The sequence below is a fragment of the Podarcis muralis genome, chromosome 5 (genome assembly GCF_964188315.1).
Source record: "Podarcis muralis chromosome 5, rPodMur119.hap1.1, whole genome shotgun sequence".
NCBI classification, from domain to species: domain Eukaryota; kingdom Metazoa; phylum Chordata; class Lepidosauria; order Squamata; family Lacertidae; genus Podarcis; species Podarcis muralis.
The window spans coordinates 47,430,538-47,450,720 of NC_135659.1; the positions used below are offsets into that span (position 1 = coordinate 47,430,538).

General features: G+C 41.0%; 1 protein-coding gene across 4 annotated transcripts in view; it reads left to right on the forward strand.

The window, feature by feature from the left end:
- LOC114599023 (BEN domain-containing protein 5) overlaps positions 1-20,183 on the forward strand; it is a 723,068-nt gene that overhangs the window by 332,174 nt on the left and 370,711 nt on the right. The gene's annotated exons all lie outside the window — the stretch shown is intronic.

Below are 20,183 nucleotides of genomic sequence, written 5' to 3' on the forward strand. Positions count from 1 at the left end.
GTTGGCTTCTCCAAATTCATGCATAATTGTACTTGGGTATTTAAAAGTATACACACATGCACCACATAAGATGTATTTCCTGCAGAAATCATGGCTCACTAAGCTGGTTGCTCATTAGTTCTTCAAGAATTTTCTTTTTTAATTTCAAGGGAGACACTGTATAGCCAATTTTTAAAAGAGGGTGGCACATGGGTTTTGGTTCCTCTCGCTTTCTTGTTTTCCCAATCTTAAATTCAGTTTGTCACTTTTCCACATCAGTTTGTGATTTTTCTTAAGTCCTCATGAAAAATAATCACATTTCTCCTAATTCACACATTTTATATGCAATTTTGCCTAATCTACAGAAGTTTGTAAGCTGGGAGGGAGAAGTCAGTAGAAGATTGGTGGGGAGGGGCATGCTGTTAATTTTGCAGGGAGACATTCCAAAAGCATTTTCAGCAAATTGACTGTTGTGATACACAAAAACCCAAAGCAGCTGTGCTTTGATGAGCATCAGACTAATTCTTCCACCGGTGCTGCTGCCCCATAAGCCCAGAGTTCATTTCCTACTACCAATATGTTTTATGATTCTCAAGTGGAACACAAGTATCATTCTTCTTTCTCCCAGAGCACATAAATAGGCCAAGACCAATACTAACACAAGCTTGTTGCTGCCCTTGCTCTGCACTAGATTTATTGGCGTCATATCTTTCAAAATAATGGAAGGTGGCACAAAGCTGCCCTTTCTATCTGCTGCTGTATGAAACTTCTTTCCTGCGTTTGCCTTCCTATTTTTAATCCCTTATCAGCTCAATTGGGAGGAAGAACACTGAAGAAAATAGAGAATCCCATAGACAGCACTGGGATGGAGAGCCGATTAAATGCCCTTCATCTATAGTCGATACTATTGACATTTTGTCTAAAGCTATCACAACTCCAATTCTCTGCCTCCTTCCCAAGCTAAATCCTCATTTAATTTTTCAAATGCACCCGTGGATCCAGCACTATAACACATTCTGATATTCTGTCCCAAAGGATTCATATTGTGAGTGAGTGAGAGTGCTGCCATTAATTGTCTTGGAGAATTATAATCCTGTTTTCAGAGTGCTATTCCAGGTGAATGGAAAAGACTCCTTTGGAGGTCTGACTTCAATGTATTTAAAGTATTAATTATAGTACTATATACCAGCCGGGCAAAAGGAAGTGTGGAGGAGCCCTCAGTTTGGCGCCACATTAACATCACCCACTACTGTAAGACTGCTACACATACTTATGTGAGAGTAAGTCTCACTGAACTCAGCAGGGCTTATTTCTGGGTAGGAATTTGTTTATCTTTAAACTATTTGCTATTGATATTTCTGTATCATAAATTTTCTCAATGTCCTCAGCTAACTAGATTTTTGCCATTTTTCACATCTCTACTATATTAGGATTATACACCTCCACCCCAAATCACACTATCATCCACATAATAGTTGGGATAATTATATTGTTATGGAGTTCTCATCAGTAATATCAAATGTACAGGTATTTGAATTACTGGTGTTTAAGATATATATTTTTTTGAATTCTACTCTAAATAGTGGGGTGGAATAAAAGAAAAATAATAATTATATGAACTTCCATTGAATGCAATTTTTCTGTATGGCAGTCTTCCCTTTTCCTTTATACATCCTTAACTGGTTTGTTTGCTTATTTTTTAGCTTTCCCCGTAACACTTGTTTTCTTAGGGTGGGGCAAGTGAAAAATGAATGGCATCCTCTTTATTGCTCAAGAGATTCACATGTCTGATCTTTTCAAGAATTCAATAGCATCTTCTCCAGCCAAATAAGACCTATGAAGGAAGCAGAAGAAAACCGTCAAATCCTATTTCTTCACATAGAGCTTCAAAGTTGCCCTGACAAATCCATAACTACATCTTGGTATCCAAAGGACACAACATCAGACAGGATATGTTGTTTTTATCTGTTCAGGCAGTATCCGATTAGAGCCTGGTGGATGACTTCATTAAATAGATGGAACTTTCCCCCCTCAAAAATAGCTCGAGCAACATGAAAGGTTTGGCTTAAGCCTATAAAGGCAAAGAAATTTGGGCATAAATGTGATAGGCTGTCCTTGACAAACGGAACTTTGATTCTAGGGGCTTCTGCTTGTAGCTATTATCTAATGACCAAGCTAGGCATCAACCAAATACGTGGTTAGAATCCCATGCAGTTAGAAAATAACTGATCAGTAGGGAAGGGGACAATTGAATCAAGTCTATTGTTCCCTTAGATGGCAAATAGTAGGAAGAGCCTACTGAATGGTTCACCTAGGCCAGCATCCTGTTTTCTCATTGGCCAACCAGGTGCCTATGGAAAGCATGCAAGAAGGACCTGAATTCATCTGTACTCTTCCCTCCTGTGGTTTCCAGCAACTGGTACTCAGATGCATAAAGCCTAGCAGAAGATACTGAACCATTAACAACAAACTTATTCTCTGTGAATGTATCCCAACCCCTAAGCTCCTTTAGCAAATGTCTGGCTCTTGGATCCATGGATTTGATTAATTGTGTCCAGTTTACTCTCTGTATTTCAGTAAACATACAGGAGTTCAGAGCAGAATATTTCTGTTCTGATCATTGGATTTCATTTTGACAGTCAATCATAAACAGAATTGTTTTGCTGCCTGGAGATAGAGAGTGAAAAATGAAGCGACGCCCACAGAAAATCAAAGATTGATGAACTGGACCCTAATAGTCACAACTATTATTGTCAGATTAATTTAAGGAGAGCTTTTCTCTTGTCTGAAAGGTGTGCACATCAAGGACTAATTTGTTAAAATGTATAGGTGACAAGCTCTGAGGCTTGTAACTGAATTTAACTTTTGATAAATATTTTGCAATTGTTACTAAGGCAACTTTTCATCAGCTCTAACACTGTTAGTCTGAGATTCTCTGCTCAACAACACAGAGACACCAGTCAATGTATGTGCCATTCTTGAGATTTATTTGAGATTTATTGAATGCATAATTCTCAGACATATTAGGAATGTAGTTCAGGCAGAGGGCAGTTTGCAATCAAATGCCACAGTGTTGGCAGGTAATAAACATTCAAGGAAGGATAAGAAGTATGCCTGAAGGCACTTATTGTTTCTTTTTAATGCTCTTTTTAGATTATTAGGATGCATGTACACTGTTGCCTATCACTAAAAATGTTAATTTACGCTGAAAATGAAGAGTGAAAAGATTTCCCAAGATACTGTCCGGTTGGCAATATATTTTCATTTTGTTCCAAGGAAAATAAGGATGGTATGTTTTCTGAGGGAAGGGGTGGGGAATGTGTAACCCTCCAGATGTTGGACTACAACTCCCATCATCCCTGACCTTTGGTCATGCTGATTGGGGTTGATGAGAGTTGGAGTCCAGGAACACCTGGAGTTCATAGGTTCTTTAAATTTGTCTTAGAGTAAGCATGTCTTCTGGAGGCTTTTCAACCAAATGCCAGGCTCAGTGATTCAGTAATATTGACTTGGAGCACAAGGACAGGACAAACAACAGAATGCTGAAGTTTGATTTAAATGTGCTGACCTAGTTATAACATGCCCTCCCCAGGGAAGCTCACCTGGTGCTGGCACTATCCCCTTTTCAGTGCCAAGTGAAGACACATTTATTTCCAAGGCATTTGGACAGCACTAGCAGCCTGGTTTGGGGTGGTTCTTCTGGTCTTCTTTCCTGTGCTTGGTGGGGATGGATCTTATTCCATATTGTAATCTGGTATTTTTAGTGATGTATGGAAGTGAGAGCTGGACCATAAAGAAGGCTGATCGCCAAAGAATTGATGCTTTTGAATTATGATGCTGGAGGAGACTCTTGAGAGTCCCATGGACTGCAAGAAGATCAAACCTATCCACTCTGAAGGAAATCAGCCCTGAGTGCTCACTGGAAGGACAGATCCTGAAGCTGAGGCTCCAATACTTTGGCCACCTCATGAGAAGGGAAGACTCCCTGGAAAAGACCCTGATGTTGGGAAAGATGGAGGGCACAAGGAGAAGGGGACGACAGAGGACGAGATGGTTGGATAGTGTTTTCGAGGTTACCAGCATGAGTTTGACCAAACTGCGGGAGGCAGTGGAAGACAGGAGTGCCTGGCGTGCTCTGGTCCATGGGGTCACAAAGAGTCGGACACGACTAGACAACAACAACTATCTGGTATTTTTATTCTCTTGTGAAGCACTTTGGGGCTACCTTTGGTTGTGGGAACCCTTCCGCAAATTTAATATACTCAACTAACTAACCAAAGAGAAGTCTTGTAGTTAGTGTGGAACAAAGGCTGTTTGTGAGCTTCAATTAAATTTCCATTGCTTTTTAATGGTTACTCATACTGTTTTACAGGGTCATTTCTTATGACTAAACTTCCCTTCATTATCCATGCTGTCATGTGTCAGAGCCCACACATCCTTCAGAAACAAAATAAAAAGAACGGAGTAAGGTCAGTTTAAATTGAATGGGTACATATAACAACTTCTTCACCTAGTCAATACATTTCTCTATATAAAGTCTCTTTCTCATCTCCTTGTGAATTGTATTTTCCCTCTTCTTTGTTGTTTCTCTTTATATCTTTTTTATTTTTTGAGCACTCTACATAGGGTACTTTGTGCTATGCTGAATGTGTGTGCATGGCTATATTTGTTTTGCCAATTTAGGCCTTATATCTGAGCTGAAATAAAGGAATCAGTACCATCTTCCTTATTAACCAACTAAGAAACATCCAATAAAAAATGTTTTAGCTGGGAAAACTTGTTACCTTTTTATTTAAGAGCTGTTACCAAATTGCACTCATTTGGATACTAAGCTTTCTTTGTTTCTCCAAAGTTTACTCCAAAATAGCTGTATAAAACAGTTGGAAATCTAGCTTCATCTTGTTACTTGTTTCTACACAAACTATGTGTCAAAGTTGAGAATTCAAGGGAAAAGTTGATCATTTCATCAGGGCAAGCATCTCAGCATGGCTCTCCTCCCTCTGTGCTTTGTTCTCCTGGTTCTCCCCTGTCCCCATAGCTGTCAACCTTCCCCTTTTTGCGGGAAATTCCCTTATTCCAGTGCTGTTTCCCGCTGCTTCTCACTGCTATCCCCGATTGTTAAAAGGTAAAGGTACCCCTGCCCGTACGGGCCAGTCTTGACAGACTCTAGGGTTGTGCGCCCATCTCACTCAAGAGGCCGGGGGCCAGCGCTGTCCGGAGACACTTCCGGGTCACGTGGCCAGCGTGACATCGCTGCTCTGGCGAGCCAGAGCCGCACACGGAAACGCCGTTTACCTTCCCGCTAGTAAGCGGTCCCTATTTATCTACTTGCACCCGGGGGTGCTTTCGAACTGCTAGGTTGGCAGGCGCTGGGACCGAACAACAGGAGCGCACCCCGCCGCGGGGATTCGAACCGCCGACCTTTCGATCGGCAAGTCCTAGGCGCTGAGGCTTTTACCCACAGCGCCACCCGATTGTTAGATATCCCATAGACTGTCCCCGGGACAGGTGAGGCTACTGATCCCTTGTTTTCAAATCTGAAAGTTGACAGCTATGCCTGTCCCTATAAGCCAGTTTTGGAGGGCGTGGGCGCACATGGGGGAAGGAGAGGAGGGAAAGCCTCATTGATCAAGCAGAAGTGCTTACATAGTCTCCTACTGATGGGACTCATTCGTTGACGCTCACCCTCAGTTTATTCATCCTGTTCTATTCATCCTTTAGAAAATATCTGAAGGCAGCCCTGTACAATGAAGTGTTTAAAGGTTGCTGTTCTGTTGTATTTTTATTATTTTATTGGGAGCTGCCCAGAGTGGCTGGGGCAACCCAGTCAGATGTGTGGCTGCTGCTTCTGCTGCTGCTGCTGCTTCTTCTTCTTCTTCTTCTTCTTCTTCTTCTTCTTCTTCTTCTTCTTCTTCTTCTTAGACTAGGTTTTCTGTTTCACCTCAATCTCTTCAGATCAGCTTCTCTTTTTATTCTTTCTTAGCTCTTGGATAGCTCAATTGGAAAAGCATGATATTATTAATCTTAGCGTCGTGAGTTTGAGCCCCACATTGAGCAAAAGATTGCCGGGGGTTGGACTAGATGACCCCAGTAGCAGTGGCAGAGCATATGCCCGTGCTGCCCAGGACGGGCATGCTTCCAAGGGGGGCATGGCATGGAGGGTGCCCTCCCAGGTCTGGGATAGCCGCTCAGGTGCCCGTGACTCCCAAGCCTCCCCCAAGCTGTCAAAACGAAGGGCGAAGGGGGGAATGCCACCAGCAAAGCGGCGCAACGCCCCCCCTTATCCCGATGGCTTGGGGTAGGCTTGGGAGTCGTGGGTGGGCAGCGCGCTGAATGTCACTATCCTCAGTGAGGGCACTTGGGGCGGTCTGCCCCCACCGCACCCCCTTCCTCCACCCCTGTCTAGTAGTCCCTTCCAACTCTACGGTTCTATGGTTCTATGATTTTACATACATTAACATTCCTGAGACATCTTTAAGTCAGAAAGAATGAAATGCTGTAGTGAGGGATATAATAAAAGTCCCGCTAGCTCAGGGAACAGTCCATCCAGTTCAATCTGCTATTTTCCATGGTAGCCAGCCAGATGTTTCTGTGAAGTCCACAGCAGGGCATGAAGTCAGCGGCCCGCTGAGCGGCCTTTGCATTGCATTATCATGGCTAATATTACGGCAATACCTTCCAAATATTGTTTAGCTGTCTTCTACATGAGTTTGACCAAACTGCAGGAGGCAGTGGAAGACAGGAGTGCCTGGCATGCTCTGGTCCATGGGGTCACGAAGAGTCGGACACGACTAAATGACTAAACAACAACAACAACATCCCTCCAAGCCAGTGCCAATTGCCACAGCTTGTGGCACAAGTTTATACATTAATTACTAGATTTTTCCAATTGGGCCCAGTCTGAGGATATCTAGTTTTCTGCCTCTTAGACACCCCCCCCCCCACTCACTCCTTTCTAATACAAGTGCTTTAGCAGCCAAGGTCTTGTGTGAGGGAAGGTTCAGCTGTTGAAAGGTTGTAGTGGCTAATGACTAAACAATAAAAAACAACTGAACTGAAGAGCTATTTTGGAAGTGCTGACAGAGAACGCACCAGTGATTTCTGCTTCTTCTTTTGGGCTGCTTGTGTAACATGCAGCACAATAACCTGTAAGGTGCTTGGCCAATTCAGATATGTGGAGTTCACATGCCTCATTGCTGAGGAAATGTGCCTACCATGTAAATTACAACAGAAGGGGGGAGGGGGAGTTTGTCGTGCTTCTTTCAGTGTTCAGACCTGCATCAGCTGCAGTGAAAAAAGGGCCATATTCACACTATACATTTAAAGACACCACTTTAAACTTCCCAGAGTTCCCTGGGGAGACGGAATGAGTGTTAAATGACTCTGGGAATTGTAGTTCTGTGAGGAGAAGATAGGTATCTCCTAACAACACTCGGCACCCTTAGCAAACTACAACTCCCAGAATTCTTTGGGGGAAGCCACAATAGTTTAAAGGGTAATCATGGTGCTTTAAATGTGTGATGTGAATGTGACAATAAGGCAGCTTCCTGTGTTCTCATGTGGAACAGAGGCACAGAGGAATTCTGTACACTGCTTTCATCAGCTTCCAGAAAAAGATTAGTGTGATTTCTACGATCAGCGCCTTTTCCTTTCTCTGCAAAGATTTTCTTTAATATCTGAGGTTCAGAAATCAGGGAAGTGGTGCCAGAATTTCTGAAGAAAGAAAGGGAGAACCATATGCAATCCTACTGGCTTTTTCTACAAGCTTCATCAAAACTGATGGTCTCTGCTGTATTTATTCCACAAGATCAAAAAGAACCCCTGATTAGCTTCAGTTAAGATTGTGAAACATTTTTTGTTGTTGTCAAAATGGGGAGTCTTAATAGAATTCTGTATATTCAGTTGAATACTTCTCTGGTAATTATTTCTCCATAAGACAAACAAAAGAGTTTAACTGAACATGCTGTCATTCCTTTATTTACAGTAGTGCCTTAATAGCTTTTTTAGGGCGCAAAACATTTGAGATGCAAAATTGCTTGAGAAGAGAGTATTGTGATATGATTCTCAGAAATGTTAATTGGGGTGAAGCTTAGTGCCAAAAGCAATACTGATGATAGCAAGGCAGCCAGACATATCTATGGATCCCCTTAACTAGGAAGGGATATAGACAGGGCTGTCTCTGAGGGAATAGGGGCAGCATTGCTTCTTGTTGATGCCAATTCAGTATATTTTGTCATACTTTTTTTATCGCAGGTGCTAGAGCTTGTGGCTGGATCCACAGCATGGATAAGCATGTGGCGGGCAACACATACAGGGCTGGCCGGGGACATTTTGTACTTCAGGCAAAACAGAAAATGCCGGCCACCCCACAGCAGCTGCTGCCTCTGTGCCTGACCACCTTCTCTGCCACTGCCCTCTGCCACCACACCCTCCTGCCACTGTGCCTTCCCAGTGCCATGGCTAAGTGAAGATTAGGTGGCCAGGTGGGTGTGGCGGCCAGATACAGAGGAAGCTGGATCTGCCACCTAAAGTTACTGCCTCACCTTCCCTCATGGGCCCTGATACCATTTCACATTTGGGGGTGTTGTTTCAAGGTCTCAGCCTCAGCTTGGGGGACTGGCATGGCCACCACACTCCCAAGTTGCTTGATATGTATCAGGTTTTTTTCATGGTGGGCCTGAGGTTTATGCAACTCCGAGAAACCCAGGTTGGCTGGTGTATTGGGAAAAGTCAAGTAGTCCAAGGAGCAGATCTCTGTCCTATGCCAAGCCAAACTCTGTGAGATATAACTAATAAAAGCTGTGGACATTTTAACTCCTCCTCAGCCTATGCATAATGATTTGCTCCTTTACCCAACGCCACCACTCTGTGCTGCAGACACAATGTCCTCTTCTAGAAAGTCTGGCCAAGTTATATTGGAGTGGATGAGTTGAATGATGCTTATATACATATAGCTGACAAAGGAAGAATTGGAAGTGACTTGGTTTCTTAACTTTCTTTTCTCTCACTTTGAAACCTCCTATCTCTCCCTCTCTTTCTCTCTTCTTTTTTCTTCCTTGCTTTCTTTTTCTTTCTCCTCCCCCCTTATTTTTCTCTTCTTTTCCTTGGGATCAATATTTTTATTTTATCTAGATTGGCATTTTAGTTTGGACAAAAAAGAATATTAATCTTTGTAACTCTTTATTAATATCTAATAAAATTTATTTTATAAAAAAATAGAAAGTTTTGCCAAGGCTGAGGTGACTCAGCCTTGGAGGGTAAACATAAGTCCTGTTTTGATAGTCTTCCCTTCCTCAGTGAGCAACAAGGAGCAGTGCTTTGCTGAGTAGCCCTAACCCTGGTGTCCATGTGTACAAAGTAAAAACCTGCAGCAAGGGGGCATTTGCACATATAAGCTTTGCAGATGAAAGTTTCCCCAGAATTTGCAATCATAAAGAAGGCCACTTGGCAAAATTTTCTCTTGAGTATTTGCTATCAGTTTGTTTGTTTGTTTGTTTTGTGGTGCCCATGATTTAACACACAATGTATCAGAAAGATGCTAGATCTGGGGCAAAGTGAAGAATACAAAATGTTCCAGTCTGCACCCATTTGTGGGCCTGCCTCCACTTGGAGCAGTGAAAAAGGGGGGGACCATGGGGGGGGAGATGTGCTATTCCTGATGGTGAGTCCCACTCCTATACATCCTGAATGGTTTTCCCTCCCCAATTTCTCTCCTTAAATAAGGTGGCAAATTTTGAGAGTCCATTTGCACAAACCTTTAGTGTGCAATTATTTTGTTGAAGACAAACACATATGCAACACACCCCAACGCAACACATAATAAATCTATATCTGTTTGCCAGCCTGAGAGGTGTATGCATTTGACACTCGTGGCTTCCTGGAAATTATACCCACATAAAAAAAATGTCATGTGTCAATCAGCCTGTAGGTTGACTTCAATTAAACTGGCTCATGCTGCTTATGCTGGAGTGGGTGATAAGGAGAAGGCAGAGCTCCCCTCAGTGGACACTAGGGTCCTTGCAGTTGCCCGACCAAACATCTGCCATGGGAAATGTCTTCCATGTCATTTACCTCTGGGAGAGTAGCCAGAGAAACTATGAATAGCTCGGCACTTTGCTCTTGAATATTTTTAGCTAATAACAAATGTATATATAAGTAGTCATCATTCTTTCCTGAATGATATTCATCAAAAAGCAGTTCCCATGTTGACCATTCTGCAAACTAGATAACTGGATGGTGCTTCATGGTTATGGACTCATAAATCATTGCTGGTTTCGCGTGGCCACAAAGTTTCTATGTTTGGACTCATAACTACTCAGCAGCATTCTGTATAAAACCACCCTGGTGAAAGTCGCTTGCTGGAGTCCAGTCATAATTGTGTGAAGATATCCATATATTTTAGAAAGTTTCTAATTCTTCATGGTTATCATTTGTGGTGATATTACTGTACTACTGCTGTGACATTGTCAATAGAAGGGGCAGACTTTCCAGTAATCTCTGAAACACAGCCTAGTGATTTTGATGTTCTTGTTCCTTTAGTCTATGACATTAATGCATTGACCCCTGTTTCCAGCACCCAGAATTTATAGCCTAAAGTAGTACGCTGGAGCTACATTTCACAAGAAAATCAATCTTTCTCCTTAGTACCCAGAAGAGCAATTCAAGCTTGATGGGGAGACAAAGAAATCTGATACTTATTTTGATCCTATAAATTGAAACATTTACATTTGTGTTCCTGTGTTCTTATGTTCTACTTCTCCCTCCCTTCCATAAAACCCCAAATATAGCTGTCTGGTATAATGGAATTCACGATCAGAATGAGGATAAATTTTCCTTGCTCATTCACGTATGGAAACTTTGTTCACCTTTCCTGCAACTGTGAAATTGGTTTGAAACAATGGACTGATATTTCTTCATGAGGTACTCTTTACATACCAGAGCCATTCAAATGACTACAAAATGTGTTATCCGCAGGGAAACAAAGACAAGCATTTCCTGTATAAAATTGTGAATGTTGGTGTTGCTGGATATGCAAGGAGAGCAGAATTATGTGCTGAGAATTTACAGGATCCTAGCTTAGCGCTTAGAAACATAAACAATTATGAACAGAGATGTTTTGGTTTTGAACCATTTTAGCCTAAGATGCTAGACTTTCGTAGCAGGACACATTTAATTTTGTGATTAAATGCATCTTGACTTGCCCACTTCAATGATTGGCTTGGAAACATAAAAATCTATTAAGGGTAAATATTTTATGTTTTCTATCTCCTTTGAGATCTGGTACTGACAAAGCAAGATGCCTTTAGACCTTAGGGAAACACTTCCCTTAGAACTTGATTGTCCATAGTATATATTTACATAAAGACTACTGTCTGACATGGTTTCCTGTAAATATGAACCATGAGACATTTGTGAGAATCTGAAAGGCTAGATGTTTCTTATTTTCAAGTGGGACTACAGGGTGTACTGCTTTAATTATCAACATTCAGTGCAGCAAAATGTTTTGAATATGACCAGTTTGCTGATGCAAACATTTAAACTCTGAACCAGATTTTTCTTTTCTTTTTGGCTTTCCTTTGACTCATGTTGTAGATAGAGCTGTTGTGTTTCTGGCTTATTTTGTCCCAACCATCCTATGAATAATGTACTAAGCTGTGACGCATTTCCCCCAGAATGAATTCTGTGGGAGCATTTAAGTATGAACATGAGAAATCTAACCCAGCTTTAAGAACAATATGTTCTGTCTAATTTGGGTATAACTTCCAGAGCGCAGCTGCTGGGATTATTTAATTATGTTGATATTTAATAAAAGAATTGAATATTAGAATTTGAAAGGTTAGAGTGTGCTTTAAAAACAACTGGAATACAATGATATAACACATCTAGGGCAACAATTGGGGCTAATGCAACTGATCTCCAGGCAACATTTTCAGCATGTAAAGGAGCTGGGGTGTGTGATCAAGTATTTATTCAGGCTCCTCATGGTGTATATTTCCACCTGCTGGTTCATTGCCCCAACCCAGTCATCTGGAACATGGGCAATTTTTTGTTAGATGAAGAAAAAATGCATTTCTAGCAGCAATGATATCCTCATGCAGCTACCCAGATTTAACTTCATGGTGATGTACATCGCTAAGAACAAACGAAGCTAGTGTTGAGCAAAGGCATTGCTCTCACTTTGAATTTGCTTTATTTGCCCCGTGGTTTTATCTTGAAGGTTTTATCTTGTTTGACGGCATGTTGATGCCACTGCTATTCAAGAAGAGGACCTGTTTTGAACAAAACAAAAATAGCCCTGAAGCTGCCAAAAATAAAATGGAGCACTACGGTGGGAGTGGGGTTGGTTGCCTCAGAGCATGTTTTGGATGCACCGTTCCTCTGTAGTGGCTTTTGTGAAAAATCTTGCCTTAAAGTTCCCGTTAAAGGAGGAGCTGAATTTTATGGGGAAGACTGTTTACAAAAGCCACCTAATCCCAAATTCATTGTCTCATAGTTTTGGAAGTATCCTCATGGTATCATAATCAGTTACAGTAATTTCAGGATTATGAACCATTTACTGAGTGTGAAACCATAATAATGCAATTTCTGCTAGGATCTTAGCTGTTACAACTATGATTTCCAAATGGCATTTTTAGAACAGAAACTTCAAGTTGAAATTAGTATTAGCTAAGATCGTAGAAAATAATAAAGCATAGAAAGCTACCTTATACCAATACAGACCATTGGTTCAACACAGTATTGTTGACACTGACTTGACAGTGACTCTCCAGGGTTTCAGGCAGGGAATATTTCCCAGCCCTGCCTGTGATCAAACCTAGGACTTTGTACATCACTGACCTGCAGCACTTTCCCAGTGTCATACATTTGTCCATAAACCTTGATTTGTATCATAAGAACCACAAGTGGGTTTTTACTCATTGACTAGTGCTTTTTTGCCTTCTCCCTACTGCAACTCACTGAGCTCCCAAAAAGCAACTCCTGTGGGTCAAAGCAGGCTGCAGCTACAGGAGGAATAAAAATATATATCAGAGACTCACTCCGCAAGTACCTTCTATCTCTGGGCTCTGTTGGATCAAAACCATTAGATTTTCTTTTGTGGTTATTTTGAGCACGTCATCATCCACACAGATTAGAAGCTACGCATGGAGTGAATAAATGTCATGACAAAATGGTACAAGGAAAGATTGCTCAATAGATTAATCCCTCAAAATTAAAAAGCAGGAACACTATGTAGCTGTGTTCCCTTTGAGGCATCCTGATTAACTGGATACATTGTTACCTTTTAGAGCAAATTACTGAAAGGAGGCTTGGAGAGATTGAACTAGCTGCCCCCTTTCTGTCAAGACACAAATGTTTGCTTCCTCCTTTTTCATTAAGCAGTATCTACTGGGATCTGTTATTTTCCCATCTGTTTATTCCGTTTTGAATAATTTAAATAGAATGGAGATTTCTGTTGACACATGCATATGATTTTCAGAAAGTTAAATGGTGACATCAAGATAGGTCAAATTAAAACCTGTCAGAAACCAAATGTACCAAATTCATGATGCAATTATTGAAGCGTGGAATATACACAGCCTTGTCAGTAGGCACTGGACACACAAACAGACCCCTTGAGACAAATGTTTTGATGGCCTTCATCTCAACAATGATGCCATTAAAATGGAAACACCAGGTAAGAAAGCAGGCTGGTACTGCACAGGATGGAGCAAAACCTGATTTCGATGAAGATTTTGAATTTATTATAGGTACGCAAAGGAGAAGTTGGCTGAATAGCACCCCAAAATTACAAAGAAAATTTGGGATGGGGAAAATAGGTATTACAGCTTTTTGTAAAAAAAATATGGTTCAACAGACTGATTTTATAGCATGAGGCTCTTAATCTCACATAAGGCAAAAGATTTCTGCATTGCAGGGGTTGGACTAGATGTGGTCACTTCCAACTCTACAATTCTATGAAACTTGGCAGTGTATGAGAGGTTAGGATGAGTATGGTCCATACCGCATTTGAGGTGGAAAGGATAATAAATGGTGTCTTATGAATGAGTTAAATGTGTGGTGATCAGGTTTGAGAAGTATGCTGATTTCTTACACAAACTTTGCTGGAGTAGTTTTGAAGGAAAAATTCTCTATTTATACTGTGTCCTTTTGGAAATCGTGCTAGGTCAAGGGGAACATCTAGTATGTGTCATTGCCCATGAATTGTGTAACATGTTTGCAGTTTTAAAGGCATTTTTTGTGGCCACTGTTATTAAATGGGGGTTTATAAGAAAAGACCCTGCAAGTGCCTGTTGTGACAGAAGGTTATGTTCAGGGGAGAGGGATGAATGAAATGTTGAGTGAACGACAAGCAGAGAGGGTTGGTTGGAATATGACCATTAGTGTAGCTTTTTGAAGGACAGAAAAAACACTGGTGGGGAGAGGGACAGATGAGAGAGAGAGAGAGATGGAAATATTCACAGACTAGGCCTATCAGCCTTGAAGTGTTTACAGCTCAGGTAGTCAAGAGGTTAGAAATTACAGGTCTGAAAATATACTGGGTGAAGAAACCACAGGTGATAAGTAAAAAATAGTTTGTAAGGCAAGAGGGGAGTGGGAAATATAACTGAGATGCACTACAGCTCCATTCCTGACAGCAGCTTTTGAAGGCAAAGAAAAGCCTTCAAACTAAAATGGAGGGAAGGGAGATTTAGGGGTCAACTGTGTGGCTCTGTATGTGTACCTGCTGAATATCCTCTTTTTCGAGTGCAACCTGTAAGGTTAGGTATGACAATTGACCTAAACAAGAACAACAACCACCTAGCCACCATGCTCCTGGACCTTTCACATTCATAGACGGTGCAGAAATCTGCCTGGATGATTGCAAGGCACATGAACCTGCACGACCCCTTGCCCAGTGAACTAATTGTTACAGGTAGAGAAGTAGCGGCCTGTAAAAGTTGGCAACCCCAATAAGGACATAGGAGCCTAGTTAAGAAAAAATATTGGCAACCCTTATTTATAACCTCTTCTTAAAAAAAATGAGCAGAAAGGCAGCCGGAGTCATTAGCGGTTTGCAGGCCATTAAACATAGGAGGCTGGTGGGGATGGGGGAAGTTGGCAACCCGTATTTCCAACCTTTCCCCCTTGTTTAAAAAAGGAGGCAGCTGTTATAGGTGGAGAAGCAGTGGCAACCAGTAAAAGCTGAAACACTTTTAAAGAACTAATCGCATGATGTGATACCATACAGTACCATATCAGTATTGCCTAAATAATATGTCTGTTAACAGCTGTCTTTTCACAGCATTTTGGGGAGTGAACACGAAAAGCCCTTAATACGACGTGTTAAACTGAAAGGTTTTTTGTTAATTGAATTTATCCATTGCCTCCGCTGTTCTTTCTGACAGCAGCAAAGTAAGAGATTAACAGAGTCATTCTAAACTTGAATTCTGCCAGCTGAATGGTTGTAGGTTTCAGCAGAAGTCCTGCTATAGAGGCTGAGGAGCAGATAAACTGTCTCCACAGAAAAAATGTGGTGATACGCTGCTGGCATGGTTGTTCTGCAAGCAAAGATAAAGTGAAACAGGATGGATTTGAGGGCAGGATGTGGACAGCACAGGGTAGGAGCACACTCACACTGCATCAATGGTACCAGGAAATGGTGGGGGAACTGAGTGAAATTGAGCTAGAAATCTCCTGCTCTACATTGTGTCCGCTTTGAAGACTATACTACAGAGCTCTCTTGCTGCTGCTTTTGCCTAGTTTGAAGCTGGCTTATTGTAAAGTTTATTTGAGCTTGTTTGAAACCATAACCTCTGATTCATATATAATGATAAGCCAGGTTTTGTTAAAAGTGTAACTAAATTTGCTAAAGCCCTCTTTCTGGCCATTTGGGAGAAGAGTTGGGCAGAGGAAGATGTGAGCCTAAGACTTTCAGCAGCCCTTTGCTGTTTGTGTTTATAGCACTACTAAACCATGGTTTCATAGCTCCTTTATGGACAGGGAATTGTTCTAGGAATGTAATTTGATGGTTATTGTAGGCCTGAGGTTAGACATCTGAGCCAAGGCACTTCAGTTGGTTCTTCCAGGTCCTTAGTTATGCTGTGTTTCTTCACAGGGTCCCAAGCCTCTTCCTCAGAGGAAGTCTTCTCAAAGTCTGGGTCAGGTGGGAACCGGACTGTTGGAAGCCATTTGGAATCCTACAACATTTGGAAGGCCATAGGTTCCCCTTTCCTGCCTTAGAGTAGGAATGTCCCATTTGACACAATTTCAAAAAAAAGTTATTTGCATGGCTTGACACTAATTTCCAACACAAGAAAAGGATTGCCCTACCCTGGCTTGAAGAAAACACCCAATTGGTATTAGATAAATTGATTTGTGTTTTTGGTTTGAAAATTGTGTAAACCTTATTTCTGCTATCAATAATACTCCCATAAACAAACAGTGGTTGATCAATATCCTATTACTGCTATAGGCAGATGCACTTTGTTTCTAATTAGAAATTCATTGAATTGCAAAGCCCACCTTCCCAACAAATCGCAGGCCCTAAATGTTAATAATTGCTTTCCCTAATCTATACTTTTTTCTGTCCGAATGCTTTTCCTGTTATTTAGTATTACTTAATATTACACAGAGGCTAAGTCTGACAACGAAGAATCAGTTCTTCCAGGCTGAAGTTGTAATCCATATCCTATATAGATTCTTTTTCTAATGTTAATAGCACCACATGTGGCCCTTATTGTTTTTATTCTGTTTATTCTTTCTTTGAAATAAATAGCTGTTTAACATAGATTTTATTAGCTCCTGCTGCTTATTTCTCACATTCAGGCCTAATTCTCAGTTTGTGGCACTAGGGTGATCTGTATTGGTATTATAGTAATTGATGTTACAAACACAGCAATAAGGCTACGACTTTGTAATTTTACCAAATAAAAACTCCAGGCCACAGGAAAATCTCCATGTTATATGTGCACCAAAACAAAGCTTTTAACATTTTTAAAGCAACTTCAGGAGGAGTAGAACTTCAATTTGCACAGGCCTGCCAGATGGTTAAAGGTTGTTCCTAAATGGATGGCCTTGATTGTAACTGGTTCACACCATTTTTAAAAAGATGATAGTAACTCAGTTCAGTTAATATTTGAGCTCTCTTAAGTGAAGTAACATTTTTTTATTGATCAAGTAGTATAGAGAGGAAGATACGGAAGCCATTGTACACATATTGAGTCCAGTTGGGGAACTGAAATTCAATTTAGTTCATATTTAAAGGCAAACCTACCCAATTTTCACTTTTCAAAACAAGATGAGGGCTGAAACCTATCCATCCTTCAAAATTCACATTTATCCAAATTTAGCAATACCATTCTCTAGGGAAATAATGTGTATGAAATGCATATACTAGGGCAAACTGTACATAAGCTGCATATGCTAGTAAAAAAATAGCATACAAAAATGGGCAATGTAGAATAATTTGTTCTGCAGGATAGATAAAATTGCATACAAACATGTGTTAGGAGAAAATCACATTAAAATGCTGGTGAATTTTCAAGTCTTCAATTTTTATTTTCATTTACAAACTGATGAGGTAGTGTGGAGAGCTGAACTTTAGACTGGAAAAATGAGAAACAGAGAGACAGAAACTGACACATTTGCCCATGCCCAGTGCTTTTTTCCAGGGGTACTAAGGGTACGCAGTACTGGCACCTCTTTTTTGTTGTTGTTAAAAAGTGTGGCACTTACTGTAACAGTTTCATGGTGACTACTGGCACCTATTTTTTTTCTAGAAAAAAAGCACTACCTGTGCCTAGGTCCAATCTCATGACAGGAGTGTGCTTAGTCCTCTTGAAAACATCCATGCTTAGGGCTGCAGTTCTATACCTATGGCATATACCTGGGAGTAAACTCTGTTGTAATCAATGAAGCTTGCTTCTGAATAGATATACATAGGATTGTATTGTAACAGTGTCTTTCCCCCTGATATCAGTGGGAGTTCGTTAGCCATCTCCAGACTGTGCCAACTCTGTAATGCAAGAGATGTAGAAACCTTATCTTCTACATTACCATCAGCATGAAATAGTCTTTCCCAAGATAATGCATCAGTTTAAATGCAATTACAACCCCAGTTTTAATATTTTCAAATATTGAATGATGCAATTAATCATACTCACCAGTTTTCCAAACATTTTGATTTCTGAATAACTGGACCACTCTCCTACTCTAAATGAATAAAATGAGAGTCAGGATTACTAAACCACAGAGGTTACAGGGTATAGTCAGGTTTTCTTTCCCTTGATAAAGCAGGAATGGCCTCACAGTACATATTTAATCATGTAGCAAGAATCATTAAAAGAAGTGTGGCTTTCAAAGCCTTAAGAGCACAGTTTCTTGCTCTGTACTGCCTGGCTGAGAAAGAAAGTGTTGAATTTGATAGTGATATTTCTTTTCATTTAAGCTCCATCCATTATTCCTGGTAGCGGACTTGTAGGACTGTGCATTTATGTTTGAACTAAAAAAACCCCACCAGTCTTCCTTGGGGGAGTAAGTACCATTCAGATTTGAGAAGTCTGCTTTTATGATTTCCTATTCCCTTAATCATTTCTTTGCCAACCTGTACTTCCTCAGCTATTTTAATCTTTCTTCTTGAATTGATCTTGTAGCACCTGATACCTTTCAACACTTTTCACTGAACTGATTTCTAATTTGTCATATTGGAATCGATTTAAGTGTTTTCCTGTGCTCTTAACAAGTAGTAAGATTCACCATATTCCTCCCGTTCAGGGTATCACAGCAGAGGAAGCCTTTAAACATTTGCTACTGCTCTCAAGAGAAAAAACACTGAAGAGTTTTCTCTTAATGTGCTTATGAGATAAAGCAGATTATCACAGCTCCACATTCCACAATATGTCCAAAATTACTATTATTGCTTGAAAAAGATGCCTTGTGAATATTCAGGGCCTCCACCATGGTAATCATTCCCAGTTTGACCTCACTTCAGATATGCTGTCCCAGCCAAGGGGTTTCATAAATTGGATTACTTCCATGTTGTTTATTTTTATCTTGACCTTACTGTTGGGTTGACCAGAAAAGAAAGTAGTCATATCCAACGGATACATGGATGGTGAGTCTATGGCCCTTCAGATGTGGGACCAACTCACTTCAGTCAGGAATGATGCAAGTTGTGTGATAAGAGTGATAAATTACTTTTCAACATTCCACCCTGAGCAAGTGGATGAAATTTTGAGCATGGGGAGACATCACTGGTTTTGCTGTTTGGCTGTTCTGAAAAACAAGATCTTATTCTTCAAATGGAAGCTGTTGTGTCACAAATTAGAATGCCTTTAAAAAAACAACAACCCTTTATTAGGGGGGGATGAGTCGTTGCATGGGCATGCTAGCACATCCACTGGTTCAACCCTGGTTTTGACCCTGAATACTAAAACATCTAAGACTACAGCCATGTGCAAATAGCATTTTGAAATGTTCTATTGTATTTGTGGGCAGAAAAAGTAGGAGAGGGCATTTCTCTTGTAGGGGAGTAATCCAACAATTTCTTGTGGGTTTGGGTGCCCACCAGTATCAGCAGCACAGCTTCTTATTCGTTCCTGAGTTTTTTTAGTTGCTACTCTTTTTGCTGCCATTGTAAATGGCAGGAGGAGCACCAACTATGTTGGCAGCCAAACCACAACGTTGCATCTGCTGCAATGCCCTAGGTCTAGCATCCTTCTGGGGTATTGTGGGGTGGTGGTGGTGGTGGCTACCACCACCCCCCCAATGTTGGCGAATTTTCAGAGAAAATTCTGCAAAGTGTTTTGGGGGGGGGGTGAGCAAAAGGAAAATGACTGAGAAATTTCAGCTCAACTCTAAGAGCAACCTTCTGGTGTGCAAAATTTGCAAGGGTGAGCAGGGATGGAGGCAGAGTAAAGAGTAAAGAATGGGAGAAAGAGGAGATCATTTCATTTTTATGTGCTTCCTAAACTCAGTCATTGCCCAATTATTGCTTTCTACCTTGCTAATGGATATTATACACTGAGGAATTGGTGATAAGAATATTTATAATCAGGATTAATCCTATCATCGGCCACACTGAGCCACATGGCTCAGATGGTGGGCTGTGCACCTCTTACCTGCTGCCTGCAGGGACAAATACTACCCTGGCTGGACAACTAGCCACTGGCACTACTGCCACCAATGATTCTTCCTTCCTCCCAGCTGCCACTCTTTCCTCCTAC